Source organism: Rhinolophus hipposideros (assembly GCF_964194185.1).
Source record: "Rhinolophus hipposideros genome assembly, chromosome: 4".
NCBI lineage: Eukaryota > Metazoa > Chordata > Mammalia > Chiroptera > Rhinolophidae > Rhinolophus > Rhinolophus hipposideros.
Genome location: NC_138050.1, coordinates 14281438 through 14289642, shown reverse-complemented (window position 1 = coordinate 14289642; position 8205 = coordinate 14281438). Strand labels below are relative to the sequence as shown.

The 8205-nt window shown below is 39.8% G+C and overlaps 1 pseudogene across 1 annotated transcript; it reads left to right on the top strand.

Moving 5' to 3' along the window:
* The first annotated feature begins 948 nt into the window (after window positions 1–948).
* On the top strand, window positions 949–3637 carry LOC308496837 (small ribosomal subunit protein eS6-like; annotated as a pseudogene). The gene is made up of 2 exons: window positions 949–997; window positions 2867–3637. The product of its transcript is annotated as a small ribosomal subunit protein eS6-like (transcript).
* Window positions 3638–8205: the final 4568 nt, after the last annotated feature.

Here is an 8205-nt window from a genome sequence, read left to right as displayed (position 1 = left end):
CATATTTCTGAAAAATGCAGATAATAAGGCACAATAAATATGTGCCATCCTGATTTTCTTAATTATCTTTCCTAAAATTCATCTACCAAATGAAATTATCTAAATTGTACTCCTAAAACTGTAAAATTTTTTATCAATAATTAATTGCATAGTTATATGTACAGCAAAGTTTAAGGAAGTTCTCCTTTATGCTATTCAATGATCTTGATAAGGAAATAATAGCAAAAATATTTCCAAAAAATACTAAATATTCACCCCCCCTACTACACAAATATGCTTTTAAAATAATAACATGGTGAACAATTGTTTTAAATCAGTTATTGGATTGTTTTAAGTCTAATCAAGTCCCCTGACACATTGCTACACAACGTTAAAGCTTTTAAAATGCTTTCTCTACATTATAGGTGTGCATGGGGGGGTGGAGCTTGTATCCAGGCAACAGCAATATAACTTAGACATGTCTTATATGCTACATCTCGTTTGGACTTGTTTCTCAACTGTAACTGGGTGCTACTATTCTGGAAATTGTCACTAGCTAGTAATCAGAGACCAAGAAATTTGGGTGTGTTTGCTTCTGCTCAGTATAGTCATTTCAGTTCAATTATATTCTATATTCTTGGCTAAAATAAACTGGGAATTTACAGCAGTTGTGTGTGTCAGACTTTTCCCACTAATACATATCTTAACTACAATAATACAAATACCAGAATATAATATTTGGAAGATGATTAAAATACATTTTGTTTTAATAATACTAACTACAGGAATTAAAGTCAAATCCTAACCCCTTAAAAATATTAGAAACTGGGAGAGTAAAGTGAGCCTTACACCTTCTATATTCATTCATAGGAAGCAGGAGTTCAAAAAAGTTGACAAGATAATGAGGATGTTATTAACTGCCTTAATTACTCTCATGATTCCATGAGAGACCAAAAGAGCAGAAGGTCAATGGGGATGGTGCAGAGGAAACAAGGGATAGAAGATATTGCAGATTTGGGTAAAGGCCAGATCATTAGAGTTTTGTTGGTTGCAATAAGGAATTTCTATTTTATTCCAAGTACAAAGGGAAACCCTTAAAATGTTAGTATCAAACAACAATAGTGGCTTAAAGTAACATAGAAATTTGTTCCTTTCATTTAAAAGAAGTCCAGAAGTAAGCAGATTGGTTTGGGGCTTCAATAATCTTAAGGGAAGTAGGTAAACTCTGTGCTCACCTTCTCTCAGGACATTAATTACAACTAAACCACGACACAACCATTATTGAGCATCAGCTGAAGTCCACCTGAACCGAAGCCCAACAAGTACAGACATACAGAAAAAGCCACCTCAAGACTGGTAGCAGGGGCAGAGACACGGAATGGGCTGGTCCCACACCAGCATGTGACCATTAAAAATCAGGAGTGATATCTCAGCTGCAGAGTTCTCCCCTGAGGAGCAAGGGGTCCCAGCCTTTCCTCAGCCTGGGGTTTCAGAGCTGGGGAAAGAGGTACCCATAATTTCTGGCTGTAAAAACCAGTAGAAATTGTGGCTGAGTGAGATGGAGGGTGGCTGCACTCCCAGGTTCTCCTCTTAAAGGGACCGTGCATGGACATACTCACTCACAGAATCACTTTCTCTGAGCTCCAGGTTTGGGACAGAAGCGTGAAAAGTGCCAGGGACATTCGGGGATGAACGGAATTGTCCAGATTCAGAGTGAGGGGTGGAGGGGCAGCTTTCTCCCACAGGAAGGAGCTGGTGGAAGCCATTGCTTCTTTGTTGAGCCCTGCCCCCTCCTGCATGCAGATGCAGGGAGAAGCCATATCTGAGTGTACATCAAAGTGGCTATTACCTTTTATCTACCCTGTTCTAGTGACTCCCTGAAATCACGCCCTACCCAACTTTGGGGAACACCCAAGTTGCATCCAGTGGATTTTTCCTACAAACATCCTCCTAATACTCAAGCTTCAGACATTCCTAAAATCTTTCAATGGTTCACAAAACCCAAACAAGTAGGATCTAGCTTCAGAGTGTCCTGTATCTCTGGCTGAGTGACCCTAAACACAGCACTAGAGAGGGCCAGCCTTTGTTGGCAGCTTGGCCTCTGAAGGCAACTCCAAGTACAGCATGGGTAGTGGGCATCTCTGGATTTCTTTGTGGCTCATGCCAGGTGGCACCAGGCAGGCCATAGATTGCAGCTGAACTTGGCCTGCAGCAGGTCCCCTCCCAGGAGGACCCAGACTTGGCAGATCCAGTGGCAAGCTTCAGAGAGGTCTGGAGCATCACCTGGCCACCTCTAAAAATGACACACCCAAAGGGCAACCTGGGCAGGCACCAGAGCCTTGCTAAAGCAAACCCTGCTCTGCAGGGTCAGCCCCTGCACAGCAGCTCCTACACTGTAGTCTTAGCCAGTCCCCACAACCAATCAGCCTGAGGGTCAATCCCTCTCAATAATGTGCAAATGGCAATCAAGTCTCAACTAAACAGGAGAGCCCACACAACCCACACTGGGCTCTGGGGACCAGGGAGATTGCACTACTGGGTCCCACAAGACCCCTAATACATAGGGCCACTATACTAACACCAGGACACATAGCAGTCCTGTGTAGAAACAAACATAGTGAGGCAGGAAAAATGGGGAGAAACATGTCCCAAATGAAAGATCAGAACAAAGCTCCAGAAAAAGTACTAAACAAAATGGACACAAGCAATCTACCACACACAGAGTTCAAAAGACTGGTTATAAAGATACTCAATGATCTCAGGGAGAACTTCAATGAAAAGATAGGAAACATAAAAATGGAGATAGAAAACATTTTTTAAAAAGTCAGAAATGAAGACTACAATAATTGAAATAAAGAATACCTTTGGCTCTCTCTTGGCAACTTAGAGGCAACTGGCTGCTTTAGGATAAAGCTGAACATCTCTCTCCCAGCCACTGGCTGCAAGAAACTTATTGAAGTGGACAATGAACGCAAACTTTGTACATACTATGAGAAACGTATGGCCACAGAAGTTGTTGCTGACACTATGGGTGAAGAATGGATGGGTTAGGTGGTTCAAATCAGTGGTGGGAATGACAAACAAGTTTTCCCCATGAAGCAGGGTGTCTTGACCCATGACCATGTCTGCTTGGTCCTGAGTCAGAGGCATTCCTGTTATAAACCAAGGAGGACTGAAGATAGAAAGTGCAAATCTTCTCAAGATTGCATTGTGGGTGCCATTCTGAGTGTCCTCAACTTGGTCATTGTTAAAAAAAAAGGAGAGAAAGATATTCTTGGTCTCATTGATTCTACTGTGCCTCGTCACCTGGGGCCCAAAAGCGCTAGCAGAATCCACAAACTTTTCAATCTCTCTAAAAAAGTTGATGTCCACCAATACATTGTGAGAAAGACCCGGAACAAAAAAAGTAAGAAACCTAGGACCAAGCACCCAGGATTCAGCGTCTTGTTACTCCATGTGTCCTGCAACACAAACATTGGCATATTGCTCTGAAGAAACAGAGTACTAAGAAAAATAATAAAGAGGCCACAGAATATATCAAATTTTTGGCCGAGGAATGAAGGATGCCAAAGAAAAATGCCAGGAGCAGACTGCCAAGAGACATACACTATCCTTTCTGAGAGCTCCTACCTCTAAGTCTGAGGCCAGTCAAAAATGAGATTTTTCATATACATGTATGTACATGTATATGTATGTATATATGTATATGGCTATATATATATATATTTCATATATATTATTCATACATATGAATAATACATTGGCAATAACTACATATCTATCAACTATTACTTTAAATATAAGTGGATTAAATGCTCCAATCAAAAGATAGGGTGGCTGAATGGATAAGAAAACAAGACCCTTATCTATGCTGCCTACAACAGACTCAGTTCAGATCAAAAGACCCACACAGACTGAAAGCAACAAGACGGGAAAAAGGTATTTCATGAAAATAGAAATGAAAACAAAAAATTTGTGGTAGCGATACTTGTACCAGACAAAGTAGACTGTAGAACAAAGACTATAACAAGAGACAAAAAAGGACCAAGTAATCCCACTTCTAGGTAATTATCCAAAGAAAACTAAAACACTAATTTAAGGGGACATGAGCATCCATATATTCATTACAGAATTATTACAATGGCCAAGATTCAGAGGCAGACTAGGTATCCATCAATGCCTGAATGGATAAAGAGTAGGTGGTATATATATACACAATGAAATATTGCTTGGCTATAGAAGGGAATGGATTCTTGCCATCTGTGGCAGCATGGATGGACCTGAAGAGTATTGTGTTGAGTGAAGTATGTCAGACAGTGAAAGACAAATGCAATGTGATTTCACTTATATGTGGGATCTAAAGAACAACATAAACTAACAAAACAGAAACAAACTCACAGAGAACATTTTGACGATTGCCAGGTAGGAGGGGGTTGAGAATGGGTGAAAAGGGGGAAGGGAATTAAGAAGTACAAATTGGTTGTTACAAAGTAGTCATGGAGATATAGGGTATAGCACAAGGAATATATAGTCAATAATATTGTAATAATTATATATGGTGTTAGATGGGTACTCGATTTATTGGGGTAATACATAGAAGGAATTTGGGGGACACAGTGAAAAAGGTGAAGGCATAAAGAAGTACAATTGGTAGTTACAATATAGTCATCGGGATGTAAAGTAAATCATAGTGGATATAGTCCAATGATATGCAATGACTACGTGTAGTGCCAGGTGGGTACTAGACTAGTCAGGGGGTTTACTTCTTAAATTATATAAATATCTAACCACCATGCTGTACATTTAAAATTAATATAAAATAATATTGAATGTCAACTGTAATTAAAAAAATTAAAAAGGGGGAAGGTGAAAGGGAATAAGAGGTTCAAATTTCCAGGTATAAAACAAATAAGTCATGGGGATGTAACGTACAGCATGTGGAACATAGTCAGTAATACTGTGATAGTGTGGTACAGTGTCAGATGGTTTCTGGACTTATGGTGATCACTTCTTTAGGCATATAAATGTTGAATGATTATTGTGTACACCTGAAATTAATATAATATTGTATGTTAACTATATTTTAATAAAAGTGTAAAAAAAAAGTTTTATGGACAGAAAATCCTTTCAGCCAGCTCTTCAATCATACTGAAGATATGGTCCTTATCCTCAGAAATCCAGATGGCTGTTGGCGTTCTAATCATCATAAGCATATTCCAAGTGGCAAGGTAGAGTGAAGATCAAAGAAAATAGAAACAAAAGACATGGGCCAGCTATCCTTTGAAAAGTTTGTGGAAACTGACTTCTCACACTTTAGTTTGCATCCTATTGGCCACAACTTACTCACATGGCTATACCAAACTGCAATAAGCTCAGCTTGAAAATGGCAGTTCCAGTACTAAAGAAGAGGAGGATAGATACTGAGAAGGAAGGAACTCACACTCTGTGACATAAACGTTGTCAGAATCGACTGGGCTATACAACAGTAAAACACCACCTCAAAATCTCAGTGCCTTGAAACAAGAGTGCTTTATTTCTTGTTCATACCACATGTCATCATGGGTTAGCAGGAGGACTCTGTCCATCATTCAGACCCATGGATAGGTGACCCTGATGAAGAAGCCTCTAATTCATATGGTATCGATCACCACGCCAAAAAAAAAAAAAAGAGCAGTGAGGAAGCGACATTGTGTAGTAGTCAGCCTCAAAGATGACCTCCTAGATTCACACACACCCCCAACATTGTATCAGGGTTGGCCTGTGTGATAAATAGAATACTTCAGAAGTGATATTGTCATTTCCAAGGCTAGATCATAAAAGACATTGTGGTTTCTGCCATTCTCTCAGGTTACTGGCTGTGGAAGCAATTAGTTGCCATGCTGTGAGTAGTCTCATGGAGAGGCCCACAATGAGGAACTAAGGCCTCCTGTTGACATCCAGCCAGAAACTAAAAGCTCCAACCCCAGTATAGAGCGTCTTCAGACCCCAAATGACTACAGTCCTGGACAACATCTTGACTGCAGTGTCATCAGAGACTCTGAGCCAGAACAAACCAGCTAAGCAACTCCCAGGTTTATGATCCAAAGAAACTATGGAAGAAAAAAATGCCCATTGTTTAAGTTTTGGGGTAATTTTTTATACAGCAATAAATAATAATACACATTGTCTCTATACTTCTATCCACATATTGCAAATCATTGACTAAAGCAAGTCACATGGCCACAGCTACAGTCAACTACATGAGGAAGTTCTACACTATTCTGTGTGCCCAGAATAATGATTCTTATTATTATCTATTTAAAACATCATTCTTTCTATTATGTGAAAAATGGACTGGATTGGACAATATCGTAAGTGAAGAGAGCAGTTAAAGCAATTTTACTAACCTAAGTGTGATTGTGAGAGGATGGAAGCTAGTACTAGGGAGGAGTAATTATGGGGGATGGACATGGCAATTAGAAATTTATTAGTGACCTCACTAGGAGCCATATCATTTGGATGGTAAAGGTAAAATCTGTATATCTAGAGGTTGAGAAATGGGAAACAAAGAAAAGGAAACTGAGTATAGAATTATTTTTCAATAAATTTAGATATTTTTCAGAAGGGAAGAGCCAGTTGGTGTGTAAGGAGCATGGAAGTCATCACTCCTATCCTCAGAACACTCCTATCCATAAGAACAAAAAAAGCAGTTCTTGTGAGATGTGTCAGCGAAGTGAGGGCACAGGCAAACCACTCCCCCAAAATTGGAGAGGCAGAACAGGCAGACAGAGAATCACAACTTAACAGAGAACAAACCCATAACCAGAAACTTCTGTAAAAACCACTTGTAAGGTAAGAAAAATTAAACTGCGATTGATGAACTGCTGGAAATTTATCGTGGACAGGCCTGAAAGTAAAACACTTCAGGGATGCCCAGACGTGAGAGGAGGGCCTCACAATTTCACAAATTTTACTTTCAGGAGCCCTACCAGGTTACCACAGTGAACATCAGAGAAAAATTCCCTCATACTTCCAGCAGGAAAGAAAAAACCGTTTTTGAAATAAACCCATTCTGTTCTTAGGAAGGCCTGTCCTTAAGCAAAATGATTTTACCAGAGCCTAACACACTAAATGTCAATAATCTAAATACACCCCAATTAAAAGAGAGAGATAGAGTGAATTTTATCAGATCCTACCTCACCTGGGGTAAAGGAAACACCCAACTCCAGAGCTCTCCAGCCTTCCTAAATCACTTAAGGATGGAACAATCACTGAGAAGCATATGTGAATACCAAAGCCCAGGGGCACAGGCTCACTGAAATATTGAGACCCAATCATAGGACTAAAAATAATTACTGCCCCCCCATACCTTGCCAGCACATCTTAGGGCTCCTGTACAATAACAGGGAATTACAACTGAAAGAACGGCACCTTATTGAAGAAGGAGAACCCAAAGACAACAGGGAAAACAACAGGGACACCAGAAGAAATTTTAGCCCCGACCACCGATAGCTACAGCAAGCAGTAAGTACAGCATAATTCCTACCCAGATAAACATAAAACCTCACACAAAAGGCCTATTTGCCTCAGTTCTTTTTACCTAGTACATCATGCCCAGATTTCACAAAAATCACAAGGCAGTTAAAAGACAAAAGACCCAGTTTGGAGTGTGGCCAGATGGCTCAGTTGGTTAGAGCACGAGCTCTTAACAACAGGGTTGCCTGTTCGATTCCCACATGGGATGGTGGTCTGTGCCCTCTGCAACTAAAGGTTGAAAACGGCGACTGGACTTGGAGCTGAGAGGCGCCCTCCACAACTAGATTGAAGGACAACGACTTGGAGCTGATGGGCCCTGAAGAATCACACTGTTCCCCAATATTCCCCCAATTAAAAAAAAATGAAAGACCCAGTTTGAAGAGAAAGAACAGGCAGTAGAATCAGACTCAGATATGAAAGAGATATTGGAATTATCGGACTGGAAATTTAAAACAATGATGATCAATATGTGAGGCATTCATGTAAAAAGTACACAATATAAAAGAATTGATGAATAATGTAAGCAGAGAAATGAAAAGTCTAAGAAAGAAGTAAAGGGAAATGCTAGAAATCAAAACTATGATAACACAAATGAAGAATGGCTTTGATAAGCTCATCTATAAACTACATGCAACCAAGGAAAGAATCAGTGAGCTTCAAGAAATATTAATAGAAACTCAGAAAACTGGAAAGTAAAGAGAAAGAAAAAAG